Raw genomic sequence first — 12529 nt, forward strand, 5'->3', positions numbered from 1 at the left:
AGGGCCTTTTTCAGTTGTTCAGTTCCAATTCCTGTCAGGGCTGAGAGACCCATCAGGAGCCCTGCTTTGTAAATCTAATCTTTGGCTTTGACTTATTTCTTACTGATTATTTCAGACTTTTTATTTTCCCAGGCGGCTCACACCTCCTGAGCAGGAACCTCTTCTGTTGGTGTGCTGGCCACCCCGTCATAAATAGGACACCACTGGATCGTATGTTTATTTACTGTATTTGTTTTAGTTGTAGGTGGACACAATAAAAAATAAAAATAATAATAAAAATATGGAACGCTTCAGGAATTTGCGTGTCATCCTTGGGCAGGGGCCATGTACGGGTGAACTTCTAATTTTAGTATATGTGCTGCCCAGGCGAGCACATTCCTTGTCTTCTGTGTGTGTGTTTTTAAGTTTTTCCTTAGTGGTTATCCTGGTAATTACAATTAACATCCTAACTCTGTTTATTTATTTACTTTGGTATTGGGAATTGAACTAGGGGTTCTCTACCATTGAGCTACATCTCCAGCCCTTTTTATTGCTTATTTTGAGACAGTCTTGCTAAGTTGCTCAGACTGGTCTAATACCTGGGATCCTCCTGTCTCAGTCTTCCAAGTAGCTGGGATTAGCTTGTGAGTGGCATGAGCCATCATGTCCAGCTTCCTAAATTTATTATGAATGCAATTTGCTAATTAGCTTCAATAGCATATATTATGGTTTGGATATGAGGTCATGTTAGACAATGTAGAGATATTCAAAGGTTAAAATGATTAGATTATGAGAGCCATAACCTAATCAGTGAATTGATCCACTTAATAGCTTAATAATATGAATGGATTACTAGGTAATAACTGCAGGCAGGTGGGGCATGATTGAAAGAAGCAGGTCACTGGGCGCTGCCTTTGAAGATCATATACTTTGCCTCTGGCTCCTCATGCTCTCTGTGGCTGCCATGAACTGAGCAAGTTTTCTCTATCATGTCCTTCTGCCATGATGTTCTGCCTCACCCAAGCCCAGAAAAATGAAGCCAGCCAACCATGGATACCATAAACCCAAAATAAACCTTTCCTCTTCTACGTTGTTACTGTCAAGTATTCTGGTTGCAGCAGTGAAAAGCTGACTAGCAGCACACAAAGCACTGTTCCTCCAAAGCTACATTCCCTCCGGGGGGTGGGGGGTTATGGCTCAGAGGTAGAGCGATCACCTAGCATGTTCGAGGCCCTGGGTTTGATCCTCAGAAAGCATTGTGTCCAACTACAACTAAAAAATAAATATTTAAAGCTGCCTTCCCTATTACACTTTTGTTGTGGTTTTCACAAATTGTGTCTGTGTATTTATAATTATTTTTTATACCTTGCCTTTTAAATCTAATAGGAAACAGGTGGGCATGATGGCACATGCCTGTAGTCCCAGCTACTTGGAAGGCTGAGGCAGGAAGATGACTTGACCCCAGGAGTTTTGAGACCAGCCTGCACAACATAGCAAGACCCATCAGTTGATCAATATTTAAATCATATTGTCAACAAGCACAAGTCTTACAAACTGAAAATACAGTGATGCTAAAAGAAAGAAAATTCTTCCCAGAAAATTCTTCCCTGTACATTCCAGGTTGGTGTTGAGTTCGGTGTTCCCTCAGTACCTTGCCAGGCCACCTGCAATGCCACCCATGCCTGCATCCCCTGCCAGTGAAGAATCCAAGCACTGGCTGGAGGTGCCGGGTGTAGGTTCCTCAGTGCTTTTCTGAGCCTGGGTCAGACCTACAGACCCACTAGTCCTCTCCAGTCCTTCACAGCCCTATGAACCCAGGTTTCTCCCGCTCAGCCACTTCCTACTAGGCCATTGATTCCCTCTGCTATTCAGCCCATCTGCTCTCCCTGGTGTCCACAAGTCACGTGTCTTCAAATGCTTCCCATCCTTTGCCACCTGGAAAGCTGCTCAAACTGAGAGGTCAAAACAGAGAAGGGCTAGGACTGTAGCTCAGGGGCAGAGCGCTTGCCTGGCACGTGTGAGGCCCTGGATTCGATCCTCCACACCTCATATAAAAAAAAATAAAGGTCCATCGACAACTGAAAAAAATAGTTAAAAATAAAACAAAGAGAAGCCTCCATGCTCTTCCCTCAGGTCACCCAGCACCAGATAGGTCAGATGCTCAACCACAGCTTTATAGAACAAGGTCCTGTCCCCCCACCCCACCCCTCATCTGAAACTCCAGCGACCACACCAGGAACATGGAGTGCTGTCCTGTGATGGCTGCTGGGCTGGGAAGTGAGGGGTGGTAACAGGTGGACACTCACCGAGGTTTCACAGCCTCTTCCCTTACTAAGTACTTCCCTCGTTGCTGTGTTTGATTAAAACCCAGAGTTCCAAAAAAGGTGATGATGCCGGTTTTTTCCAATGCTTATTGGTTTCTTTAGTGGAGGTACCAATTCTCAGAATGGCCTCAGTTATTTTCTTTGATGTCACTCAGATTATCTGGTTTTTACCCATGGTTTGTCAAGAACGTCTAATAGCTCTTGTTTGCATCCACTCTGCAGATGACTGGAGGAAACTGCATCACGTGAGAGGCCGACTACAGGGACTCACACCTCCCAAGAAGGCGACATAATGCACACAAAGGCATCATGTACAGTGGGGAAAACGATACCTCAAGGGTAGTTCCAAGGGGTCACTAACAAAGGCTGCCTGGGAGTAGGCCTAGAGGGTCAGGACTCTAGATTACTCTCCAGCTGAACCCTCTAGCTAGTCTCTAGAATGATTCTCTTAAAACAACAAGTGTTCAGTAGCCACTTCCTGCAACAATGGAAGTGATCTACATCTGTCACCTTCAATGTGGCTGTTGAAGCCTTTAAATGTAGCCATGATGCTGAATAGGTGAAGTAAATTTTTTTTTAATTTTAATTAAATTTGACTGTATATGTGTCCATGTGGTGCTAGCATGGAACCCAGGGCCTTCTCACACAACCATGGCAGGCCCTCACTTCTAACCCCGAATTAGTGAAGACTGCATTCAGCATTCCTTTTAGAGGCAATACAGAGTCGGGTGTCTGCAGGTCTCTCAACACGTTTACATCAGCTGATCTATAATGTTTTTATGTGCTGAAAAACGCTTTATTAAAGATACATTGTTGAGCCAGGCACAGTGGCATAAGCCTGTAATCCCAGTGACCCAGGAGGCCAACGTAGGAGGATTGCAAGTTTGAGGACAGCCTCAGCAACTTAGGCTCTAAGAAACTTAGACCCAGTCTCAAAATAAAAAATGAAACAAAGGCTGAGGATGTAAAGCACCCCTGTGTTCAATCCCCAGTACCAAAACGTGTGTGTGTGTGTGTGTGTGTGTGTGTGTGTGTGTGTTGTTGATTTATTAACCCTGAGGTCACGGCCCACAGCACTGTCACTCCTGCTGGAACTGAGTCTCCTCTAACACCTTCTGTAAAGAACATCACAGCCTCCTGCACTGAGAACCCCAGACAGCTATTAAACACTATTCTTGAGAATGAGCTGCTCAGAATTTTAAATTGTAGAATCACCAAAAAAAAAAAAAAGTGCAAAATGCAAAAGATGTGGCATCAGGTGATTCAGATTTTTTGCTATCCATGAATGGTCTCCAAAACACCAAGCATATTGATTTGGGGGTTACAAACAAATTTTAGCTCATAGATGAATTTTTGCAAAAATTAAATCTGAATTAGGAGGATCAACTGAAAGAGTCACATGAAGATGGTGGCTGCCATGCTGGATAGCAGAGCTATAGAACCTTCTCTGCAATAATTCCTGACAGCTACTTCACCTTCTCACAGTTGGATTCATTGAGACTTTAGAAAAATGTCTTTAGTCCCAGGTGGATTGATCATCAGATGGATGGTCTTACTGATTGGTACTTTTTGTTTTTCTTTTTATCACATTTAAAAAATTTTTGTTCATTCTAATTAGTTATGTATGACAGCAGAATGCAATTCAATTCATATTACACAAATAGAGCACAATTTTTCATGTCTCTGGTTGTACACAAAGTAGAGTCACACCATTCGTGTCTTCATACCTGTATTCCAGCATCTTTCCTACCCTCATTCTCCCTCCCTTCCTCTCCCTCCCTTTTGCCCTATCTAAAGTTCATCCATTCCTTCCAAGTTCCCCACCCCATACCCATTATGAATGAGCATCCTATGAATCAGAGAAGACATTCATCATTTGGTTTTGGGGGGATTGGCTCACTTAGCATAATATTCTCCAACTGCATTAATTTACCTGCAAATGCCATGGTTTTATTCTCTTTTAATGCTGAGTAATATTCCATTGTGTATATATACCACAGTTTTCTTTATCCATTCATCTACTGAAGAGTATCTAGGTTGGCTCCACAGTTTAGCTATTGTGAATTGTGCTGCTATAAACACTGGTGTGGCTATGTCCCTGTAGTATGCTGTTTTTAAGTCCTTTGAGTATAAACAGAGGTGTGGGATAGCTGGGTCAAAAAGTGGTTCCATTCCCAGTTTTCCAAGGAATCTCCATACTGCTTTCCAGATTGGCTGCATCAATTTGCAGTCCCACCAGCAAAGTAAGAGTGTGCCCTTTTCCCATCCTTGCCAATACTTGTTGTTGTTTGTATTCTTTTTTAAAAAAATATTTTTTTTAGTTATAGGTGGACACAATATTTATATTTTATTTTCATGTGGTACTGAGGATTGAACCCAGTTTTTACCTCTGAGCCACAACCCCAGCCCCTGTTGTTGGTATTCTTAATAGCTGCCAATCTGACTGGACTGAGATGAAATCTTAGAGTAGTTTTGATTTGCATTTCTTTAATTGCTAGAGATGTTGAACATTTTTTCATATATTTGTTGATTGATTGTATATCCTCTTCTGAGAAGTGTCTGTTCAGTTCCTTGACCCATTTATTGATTGGGTAATTTGCTTTTTTGGTGTTAAGGTTTTTGAGTTCTTTATATATATCCTAGAGATTAGTGCTTTATCTGATGTGCATGTGGTAAGAATTTACTTCCATTCTGTAGACTCTCTATTCACTTCATTGATTGTTTCTTTTGCTGATAAGAGGCTTTTTAGTTTCTTTTTAGCTCCATCCCATCCGACATGATGGAGATTTGGGCCTATTGTTTCTTCTGTTAGGTGCAAGGTCTCTGGTAGACCAATGGTACAGAATAGAGGACACAGAGACAAACCCACATAAATACAGTTATCTTATATTAGACAAAGGTGCCAAAAACATATATTGGAGAAAAGATAGCCTCTTCAACAAACGGTGCTGGGAAAACTGGAAATCCATATGCAATGGTGAAATTAAACCCCCATCTCTCACCATGCACAAAACTCAAAGTGGATCAAGGACTGACTGGTTCTTAAAGGTCAAAAATGAGTAGTGCTGGGTGTGGTAGCACACTCCTATAATCCCAGAGGCTCAGGAGGCTGAGACAAGAGGATCTCGAGTTCAAAGCCAGCCTCAGCAATGGCAAGGTGCTTAGCAATTCAGTGAGACCCTGCCTCAAAATAAGATACAAAATAAGGCTGGGGAGTGAGGCTCAGTGGTCAAGTGCCCCCGAGTTCCATCCCGGGTACTTTGCCCTTCAATGAGTAGCATGTCAATATGGCTCTTAAATGACCTTGACTCACCCAATTCAAAGTACGAATTTTTAAATTTGCAGCATAGCTGTGACATCCTGGGAGCCTCCAGGTTGATACAATGATTGCCATAATCATGCATCAAGCTTTGGAGAGTCCCGGGGAGAGGGAGTGTTGGGTACAAACCATGATGATCTCACCTTTACTTTGTTTCACCCATTTCAGTGTTTTTCTCTCTTTGGGGTTATTTTTCTTCCTTCCTCTCCCCCTTTTTTCCTTTCCTTCCTTCCTTCCGGTCACGAGGGGTTACTACAGACCCAGTCTGAGGCACAGATTCAATCAAACTATTTTATTGATGCTCATCACACTTCAGACCCCACATCCTAATTCTAAGTCCTGACTGAGTCTACACCCAAGGGTCCCAGGCACTCACCTGTGATGTATCTTAAGTCTGGATCACTGGAACTCAATCCGGCCCCTAGGAGTCTGGCACAGGGGGACAACAACAAGGAGGTCTTGATCTCTGTGTCCAGGTCCTGTTATTCCTGCTGGCCTCCAAATTGCTGGATTTGTAAGTCCTGGTTCAGTTGTGCTTCCCCTGATGACTGAGTGAGCTCTGGGGTCTATGCCCAGGTATAGACTCTTAAGTCTATCAAAGTTCTGTAGTTTACATCATGGACATAAAGACTGTAGTCTTTATCTAACACACGCACTGATTAATATAACCCCATCAATAACCCTAAATTATTTTCTGGTACTCACATCACTCCCTTCCTTCCTTTCTTCCTTCCAAACCAGAGACGCTCTACCACGAGCCACATCCCCAGACCTTTTTCTTTTTTCTTTTGAGACAGGGTCTCACTAAGTTGCTGAGAGCCTTGCTAAATTGCTGAGGCTCGCCTGGAACTTTCTATCCTCCAGACTCAGCCTCCCAAGCCACTGGGATTACAGGCATGTGATCACACCTGGCCTTGAGTTATTTTCTTTTAAAAATGTAGTTTTCTTATAATGTGTTGCTCTAGTGCTAATCTATTGGCAAAAATGAATCAAGCTACGTGTGATGGCACATCCTAGTATCTCAGAAGCTTGAGGCAGGAGGAGTGCAATTTTGAGGCCAGTCTGAGTGACTTAAGGAAATCTTGTCTCCAAATAAATAAAAAATAAAAAAAAAAAAAGAAATGGAGGAGGATGTTGCTTAGTGGTAAATTGAACCCCTGGGTTCAACTTCCAGTACCCTTCCCCCCGACAATAAAATTTGACCATTATTCAATTGTGGTTCTTAGGAATAAATATATTTACTTTCCTAAGAAAATGAGGCAGAGTAACCCTTTGGGATTCTAAGAGAAAATATAAACTGTGATATCATAAAAGTCTTCACGTATAAAACTAATTTATGGCTTCAAAGAACTCCCTGGGTTAATTTTGCCCCATAACAGCAATTTTTAATCCAAGTTTCAGTTGTCTGTCAGTGAAAAGAGTATCACTTCCAGTACTACCCAGCTTTCTCTCTCGGGATCTTGGGTGGTAAGATAACTCACAATAATGCTTCAGAAATTGATGGGGGATGGAAACTTCTGAAGAAGCAAGGCTGAAACCTTGGGCAAAAGTTGGTTTTCATCCTTCTGTGTTGCTCAAATAATTCCCTTTGGTGCCTTGACAGCAGTTGTGTAAACGAATTACTATTATTTGTGTCAAAGTTGCATTGTCAAAAATCTACAGTTGTGGCTGCTTTTTGAGTTAAAGCCAGCTACCACCACATTTGCAAAATGAAAAGGAAGGTGTTTTGTTGTTGTTGTTAAGTGCGCAATAGACTACCTTAACAGACATATATTTTTTAATGTGAGGTTGAAAAATTAAACGGATTTCTTTCTTGGTAAAAGGTATTGTAGAGGCGTTGAGGGTCAGTACCTGAAGCAAACCAGTTTCTAATCTCTGTTGAAAGAATGAAGCCCTGTCAGGTCAGCCTGAAGTAGCAGAGCTGAACAGTGGGAGACTTTGGCCTTATATGACAGGGTTCAGTTTCCCCCACTACCAAGTTTTTTGGGTTTTTTTTTTTTTTTTGATTGGTTTGGTTTGATTTGGTAGTGGGGATTGAACCCAGAGGTGCTTTACCTCTGAGCTATATCCCCAGGCCTTTTAAATTTTTTTTTACTTTGAGACAAGGTCATGCTAAATTGCAGAGGCTGGCCTCAAAATTGGGATCCTCCTGCTTCAGCCTCTGGAGTTGCTAGGATTGCAGGCACCTAGCTGATGAACCCATCCCAATTCCATTTTAAGACTGGGAGCCATCTCATCACAGAGTCATGAAAAGTTAATTTCTGTTTTACCATAAATTACTGCGATTTCTAAACTTATTTGGAATTCCTGCCTATGTCTTGAACTCACCCCTGCCTGGCTCCCCGTGACCAGATCACAACCCTCTCTGAAATCTCAGCGGCACCTCATAAATTCTGATGTTGGGATCTGAATTTACACCCTACCTTGAAATATCATGCCATGTAGATCATTAACCTACTACCTGCCTTTGTATTATGTGTGTCTAAATCCTGTTATCTGTTAAGTTCTCAAGACACCTCCTTTTGCAACTTTTTGTGCTATAAAACCTTGTTCCTAGAAAGCTGTGGGGGGCTGGTCTCTAGCCTGAGTTAGGAGAGACAGCCGCTGATCAGCTCTTTTTGTGTACACAAATACAAGCTTGCTTTAAATTGATCTAAAATTGGAGTTGGTGGTCTTTTCTTTACCAAGCTTTTCATCACTTTTTTCCCCCCTCTGGGCTTTGTAGATGAGTAGAAATCTATTTTGATTTTTTTTAGAAAACATTCTTGTGCTTTTAAGAATCATGTTGTCTAGCTGGGTGAAGTGGTGCACGCCTATAATCCCAGCCACTTGGCTCGAGAGGCTGAAGCAGGAGGATCACAAGTTCAAAATCAGCCTTCACAATGCCAAGGCGCTAATCAACTCAGTGAGACCCTGTCCCTAAATAAAATTTAAAATAGGGCTGGGGATTTGGTTTAGTGGTTGAGTGCCCCTGAGTTCAATCCCTGGAGCCCCACCACCACCACCACCACCACCACCAAAAAAAAAAAAGGAATCATTTTGTCTAATATTAAGTTCCTGTTCTCCTTAGTTAATTTTTTAAAACCATCCTCACAAAAGTGGCATGATCCTTCATTAATCAGAATAAAATAAATAAAACAAAACCAGATTAACAGGACTGCAATAAGCTGTATTGACAGTTCGGAACTGAATCTTTCCAAGACAACAGCTATTTTCTTCTGCAATGTTCCAGCTCAGTGTCTCAAGGGAGAAAAGACGATCAGCACTATAAAATGTAAATGTTGTGTCATCCACGACATTCGACAACATGTACAAACCTTCTGGCCTATTGGGAGTCAGCTAGGAGGCCCAGGTTTGGCCAACTGCTGATTTTACCCCTTTATGCACAGAATTGTTGATTGAATCACCTATATTCTGGATAAAATATTGTTTCAAATAGCTATGGGGTTAAATCACATATTGTAACAGCAAATTTCTTCCAACTCTACTGATACAGAAAATAATGAATGACAAATACTATTATCATGTTTTTTATTCTCAGTTGAGACAAGAGGGGAAAAAAAAACAGCTGGTCAAATTGATAGAAAGTTATGGAGAGCAGTGACAGTGATTGGGAGACCAGTGTCTGAGACTGGGGTCCCTGATGACTTCATGGCTGTGGCATGCTTGGTGCCCAGGAAAGTTTCTGTGCCAAGGTGCAGGATACCTGGTTACTATGGCAATGCTCTCCACGGGGAAGCTCTGTGCTAGAGTCTCATCAGCCTCGACCTTGCTCTCAGGCACAAGCTCCTGGGAATGAAGGAATTCTCTTTTGCTAAGACAACCACAATGTTTCTCCAGCTCTGCTGCTCCTGAACCTGCCTGTGTAATAGTAACCTTAAAAAAATGGGCTTTCTTGAGAGCTACACAATGCTTCTAACACTGCACGTTGCAACTGTAGAATGTAACTGAGGAAATAGCTGCATCATGTTGCTAACTTTGTACTTTTCGTGAATAATGCAAGAATAATGTTGCAGAGTCTTTAATCTGATTAATGAAACAAATATAATAAAGATTGCTGATCTAATTCTTCAGACCTGCTTCTCCATCACAGAGCAGCACTCCACCCAATCCCAGCCGTTTATTTCACAGTCTGAGTTCACGAGTCTTATTTCTTCCAATCTCCCATCGCCCCTCGCTGCAACCTGCTAGTTTGGCCGCCTGCTCGTGGCAGAAAATGACATTTTGTTATGCAGAAAGGCACCCCAGAAAACTAAAGGGATGAATAAATGGCTTAGGCACCTTCTGTTTAGTTGAAAGGAAGATAAGAGGTGTTCATGGGAAATAAGGCAATTTAAATGAATTTTTGAAGAAAGAGTCATGGACTATGGCAGAGTTGGGACATTGAATAGGTTGTATAAATGGGAGGAAAATGAAGAAGTATGGAGCCGCAGCTCCTGAGCCAGGCACACGTGGGAGCATCTCTGGGGCCTAACCCAACCGCAGCAACGCAGGAGAGAGCTCGCCCTGCGGCCAGCACAGGGGTCTCACCTGTCTGCCATGGCTGCCATCACCCCACCCTGCTTACGCCTGCATCCCGGGCACTGTGGGCCTTCGAGGCCTGGCAATGAGGAGACTCAGTGTGAAAGTGGAGCCAGAAGGAGCCCCTCGGCACTCAGGACCGGCCCTGGGCTCCCTCTTGCAGCTGCACCACAAACTCGGGACACATCCCTGGTCCCAGCCACAGAGGCTTCACCAGACCAACCTGTCTTGGCGTGAGGACTCCTCCCCTGCCGCTGGTCTTGGGTCACTCAGGGCAGAGCGATGGTGAAGGGGTGGGTTGCTGCTCCAGGACCCACCTCCACTTCTCTCTTAGGAAAACAAGCAAAACCTCCTCCCTTGAGAAGGTAGAGCCCTTGTTTGGACGTCATGTTTCTCCACTAACCTCCAGAACTGAGTCGTCTTACACTTCTAGTCATCAAGCCTCCTCGGTCCTCGATGATCTGTGACATAGAGGCCACAATGACCACTTAGCAAGACCCTGTCTCAAAATAAAATAAAAAGTAAAATTAAAAAAAAAAAAACAACTGGTGATGTACATGAGTGGTAGAGCATCTTAGGTTCAATCCCCAGGACTGCAAAAAAGTTTTTTTGTTTTTTTTTTTTTGCATGAAATTTAGTGGATGACATTGTGAGGTCTGGCCTGGCATGTCTGAAATGGGAGCAGGCTCAGCAAGAGCGACTGGATCTCTTAGGCATGGGGTACCTTGTCCTAAGTGGAATTTTTTTCCTCAAGGAAGCATAAGCCCTGACCTGAAGCCCTTTCAACTGACAAGATCATGATCACACCAGGTGATCAAAGACAATCACCTTTTACTTAGAATCGACTGATTACAGATAGTAATCACATCTACAGAATGCCCTCACAGCAACACCTAAACATATTCAGCAACACATGAGTCACTGCAGATTATACCTAACCAGTAAAGAATACTACCTTTCTCCTTTATTTATTAACAGAATAATTATGAGTAATTTATACTTTGAATTTTACTCTAATACTAGGTAATTCATTTTATTGCTCAAATTCACTTTCCTACTTTCCAAGACTTTCCTGATTGCATTGAGTATGTTCACAGGGTATTTTCTATGCCCAAGCCCTAGAATCAGTCAATCCAAGACCACAGAGTGGTATTTAGAAGCCAAGATCTGGATGGTTGGTGTGCTTGCTGTTAATCGGTTGGCACTGGGAAATGGATGTGGAATTAAATCAGTATTTCCCAACAGCATGTGTAATAATGTGAGGAAACATCCCTAAAGGGGTTGGGCACAGCTTGGCCCCATTCCGACCACAGCCCCCATTTCGGATGAGAGGCTCTGGACTTCTTTTACATGAGAAAGGAAAAACCGTTGGAACTGTTAAATCAGTTATTATGGACTTCCTGTTGCCCGTGACCAAAATGAAACTTTTGGCCATAACTTTCTAGCAGGGCCATATCCCAATAAACTATAACCCTACAGCAACTGCATCAGAAAATCTAATACAACAAAATACAATCAGTATTTGAGATACTACATTTTACCCTCATTTAAAAAGCAACTAAGGGGCCTGGGAACATAGCTTAGTTGGCAGAGTGCTTGCCTTACATGTACAAGGTCCTGGGTTAAATCCCCAGTACCACACACACACACAGACATATGCACACAAAGCAACTAAGTATAAGATGCACCCAGATTCTATGTACCACTAAGAAAAATGATTCAGAGGAAATAATAACCCCAAATTTTCATATTTCTTTAGAAAAACAGATTTCTTTTTTACCCAAAGACTTGGGAGCCCCATTGTTATTTTTTAAAATATTTATTCTTAGGTTTTAGGTGGACACAATATCTTTATTTTACGTTTATGTAGTGCTGAGGATCGAACCCAGTACCTCGTGCATGCTATGCGAGCAATCCACCACTGAGCTACAACCACCGCACCCCCAATTGTTATATTAATGGGTAAATCATAAGCCTTATATGTGTATGTTTATATGTATGTGTATATAGACTTATATATACATATACATATTTATACACACACACACATATATATATATATAACTTTCATTAAGATAAAATTCATAATATAAAATTCTCCATTTTAACCATTTTAATGTATGTAATTCAGAGGCATTTAGTTTTTACTTTGGATTGTTTTTGTGTTTTGTTCTGCAGAACTGGGAATGAACCCAGGGTGTTTTACAAATGGGCTACATCCTGATCCTTTATTATTTTGTATTTTGACACAGTTCTTGAAAAACCAGCCTCTACCTCAGAGCAAAGCCTGTCCAGGGAAGAGGATGTGACCCTTGTCCTTGGAAAGACTCACAGGGCACTCCTAGGCACATACCCACCCTGCTGAGTTGTTTATCTACAAATAACA

General features: G+C 42.1%; 1 pseudogene; it reads right to left on the minus strand.

Moving 5' to 3' along the window:
- Positions 1-274: 274 nt before the first annotated feature.
- Positions 275-374, minus strand: LOC113187435 (U6 spliceosomal RNA; annotated as a pseudogene).
- Between the last annotated feature and the right edge of the window lie 12155 nt (positions 375-12529).

The sequence above is a fragment of the Urocitellus parryii genome, chromosome 7, assembly GCF_045843805.1.
Source record: "Urocitellus parryii isolate mUroPar1 chromosome 7, mUroPar1.hap1, whole genome shotgun sequence".
Classification (NCBI taxonomy): domain Eukaryota; kingdom Metazoa; phylum Chordata; class Mammalia; order Rodentia; family Sciuridae; genus Urocitellus; species Urocitellus parryii.